Source organism: Coregonus clupeaformis, chromosome 1 (assembly GCF_020615455.1).
Source record: "Coregonus clupeaformis isolate EN_2021a chromosome 1, ASM2061545v1, whole genome shotgun sequence".
In the NCBI taxonomy this organism is placed as follows: Eukaryota; Metazoa; Chordata; class Actinopteri; order Salmoniformes; family Salmonidae; genus Coregonus; species Coregonus clupeaformis.
This window is the reverse complement of record NC_059192.1, coordinates 93,176,240-93,180,084: the sequence shown is the minus strand read 5'-3', so window position 1 is coordinate 93,180,084 and position 3,845 is coordinate 93,176,240.

The following is a 3,845-nucleotide window of genomic DNA, read 5'->3' as shown; positions in this document are numbered from 1 at the left end:
CTGGGCTAAGGTTGAGGGTTATGCCCTATTTCTTTCTATTAGGCTAGATATTGTTGTAAATGTAATTTCTGTGCCTGTGCACATGTATGCATGTTCAAGTAGTCTACCCTAATGTTGATGTTATGCTGACATGGTTCAACTGTTGTTCAAACTGTACAATAGAGTATAATTTTGTTAGTTTTTTTATCTTACAGACAATACCATGTGGTGACTGAGCATCTTCCTGGAGTGGATTCTAGATAGGGAAACATAATTCCCTTGCCTGCGTGTGTCATTGTAGCAGAACTGTATCCCGTGAACTGTATCCCTCTCCAGGGATGAGACATTACGCTCCATTTCAAGCAGATGACTCATGAGGAGCAGAATGGCAGTTTGATCATAGCAGTCCTCCAACAGATTCTCTGAACTTACTGTATGTTTCTTTGGAATGGCAATTTCATCATGACCACCTCTCCCATTATCTGCTGGTCACCAGGTCTCTTAGCTACAGATTGTTACACCAGATAATGTGATTTAACCAAAGGTTTTTGGTATCTATCACTGGGTGTTACAGGATAGGTACTGTTTCGTGTAGCACAGAGAACTTTCGACCAACATTAGTGATGACTTCTTCGTCATTGATTTGGGGAAACAGGAGCCTCAAAAATGTCTGTGTACAGTTGCAGGGGGTCAGTTTGAATTGAGAAAATGCTCCGTTATGAAAATACTTGTTTTTCTCCATAAAGTAATCCAACAATACGTGCGCCGCCATCGTGTCTATTTAAAATCTTCTCACTCATTGATCGAGACTGGTCTCTGTCATTATGACATGCAGCACTTTGGGGTGGACACCCACCTGTCTCGATCAATAAAAGACGTGAAATAGACAAGATGTCGGCAAAAATCTTTGGGTAAATCACATTAGCTGGTGTAACAATCTGTAGCTACAGTTCTCTGCACTTGTGTGTCTCTACACCTGAGACACACTTGGACGCACTGAACTGTACTACACAGTCCATAAAAAAATATTGTATGTTACTTTTACCATATAACATTGTTGTTGAATACCCTGTTCTCGAGTTAGTTTTAAATAGTGTACACTCCTGTATTTTAGATATCCAAAGAATGTTTGTTTATTTGTCAATCTGAATGTCTAGCATCTGTTTGATGCTACAGAGCCATGTACAGCTTATATAAATATATTCTGTGAATCCATAAGGACTGACAAATTTCGAAGATTGGTAGAAAATATCCATATTTATTTTATGGTGGTTCTACATCAGAGCTCTCCAACCCTGTTCCTGGAGAGATACCGTCCTGTAGGTTTTTACTCCAACCCTAATATAGCACACCTGATTCTAATAATTAGCTGGTTGATAAACAGAACCAGGTTAGTTACAACTGGGGTTGGAGCGAAAACCTACAGGAGGGTAGCTCTCCAGGAACAGGGTTGGAGACCCCTGTTCTACATAGTCTTATGCCAGGGTTTCCCAAACTCTGTCCTGGGGACCCCAAGGGGTGGACGTTTTGTTTTTTGCCCTAGCACTACACAGCTGATTCAACTAATCAACTAATCATCAAGCTTTGATTATTTGAATCAGCTGTGTAGTGCTAGGGAAAAAACCAAAACATGCATCCCTTGGGGTCCCCAGGACAGAGTTTGGGAAACCCTGGCATAAGACTATGTAGAACAGGGGTCTCCAACCCTGTTCCTGGAGAGCTACCCTCCTGTAGGTTTTCACTCCAACCCCAGTTGTAACTAATCTGGTTCTGTTTATCTAGCGGGCGGTATCAGGATTCGCTATGAATGCCGGACTTTGTGGTTCACTATGAGCAGACGAATACACAGGGAGTCGACACTTCCTGATTCTACCAGTGAAATGAAAATGTGCTAGTTCTACCTTGGGGTTTGGATAATTGTGATGTTTATGATAAAAACGTAATGTTGTTAATATAGTAATGACTATATGCTGTGGTAAAGCCAGGGTGAAATTCCCCTTTAACAAACTGTAGCATAGCCTACCTGTGTTTAATTTCAATCAAAGCACATATGTCAGGCAGATCGCTCATGAGTGACTTCGAAATTGGACGTCTATCCATGTCCTGAGGACGTCTGGAAATGTCGTAAATACCGGCCACTAGGTGCAACAGTGAGCGCTATTACCATAAAGTAGGCTCGGGTTTTTCTAGGGCATTGTGGATGGGGGTGGTGGATGGGCGTAATCTCATGACAATCCGGGTGGTGGACACTCATTAGAATTTTTTTGGGGTTTTAACCGTACCCCAAACCTTAACCCTTAACCTTCTAAATTTGACGTTTGGAGCAACTTTGAAATCTGACTACTATCATTATGTGATCTTGCGGACATTCAGCTTTGATCTAACTTGATTAAACAAGCACCATTCGCCAGAGTCGCCTGTTCTCTACGAGTAGAGCAGAGACCGTGCGTAAAGTAGAGAATCCTGCACATGTGCAGAAGCTTCGGGACCTTTAGCTTTCAGGAAGAGGGTCCAGAAAAGTTGGATCTGCAGCACTCTAAAAAAGAAATATGTTAAGCAAACTTAAAATATCAAGACCAACTTTGAATTTTAGGTTGAGTGGACATACAATTCAACTTGAGAATGTTTGTTGGTCAAGTATTTTCTGTTTTAACTCTATCCCAAACCTTAACCCTTACCTTAACCAGTCGAAATTAATGCTGAAACTTAACCGTCTAAATTCCCCCGGACAAATGTCGGACCGTGATACCTTAATCGACTAGAAATCCTATTGCAGCTGGATAAGACTCTGCCAAAGGTGGTGTAGGGCTTCAATGCTAGTCAACTCGTAGAATTACGCTGATTAAGCAATTGGTTAAGTTGGCTTTTTTACAGTGCAACCATCTCTCCCTCCCTCTAACCATCTCTCATTCGCTCTCTCCATCTCTCTATCCCTTCCTCTAACATCTCTCCTTCACTATCAATCTCTCGGTCCCTCCATCCCTCCCTCTCAGCGAGGAGAAGAATACCTAAACATCCATTCTTTCTAGCATTGTTTCTCTACAGTCCAGTACTTGGTGACCTGAAGCCTTGTTAGTGTCTAGGCTTTAGCTCAGTGGGCTAACGCGGATATGGGTATTGAGTCACAGATATGATCAAACATAGACAAGCAGTAGTGAACTCCACCTGCTCTAGTTTAATAGAAAGGCCAAGATCAAACCGATGAAATCACAATGAAATCACACATCAAATTACAGGGGTACACTGACACTTGAAGATACGAGCGTGTGTGCCTGTGTGTGTGAGAGCGTGTGGATGTGTGTGTGTGGAATGTGTGTGTGTGTGTGGAGTTTGTGTGTGGTGTGTGCGTATGGTATGTGTGCGTGTGTCTGAGGGGTGATCTTTGAGATGGAAATGTCCAGCTGGCCGGCCGTCTGCTGCCTGACCTCTGAGCTCAAGGTCAACAGCCAGGTCCCCAACCGCTGACCAACACACACACACACACACACACACACACACACACACACACACACACACACACACACACACACACACACACACACACACACACACACACACACACACACACACACACACACACACACACACACACACACACACACACACATTAACTAACTGATTAACTAACTATTAATGAACTAACTAACTAAATCATTTATAGATTAATTCATACTTCAATTTAACCAGACCCATAACCTCAATCAATTACTATGTAACACGTGTGTGTATGTATGTGTGCATGTGCATCCATTCATGTGTGTGTGTGTTCGTACAACTGTGTGTGTGTGTATGTATGTGTGTGTGTGTATGCTTGAGCGTGCATCTATTCGTGTGTGTGTGTTCGTACAACTGTGTGTGTGTGTGTG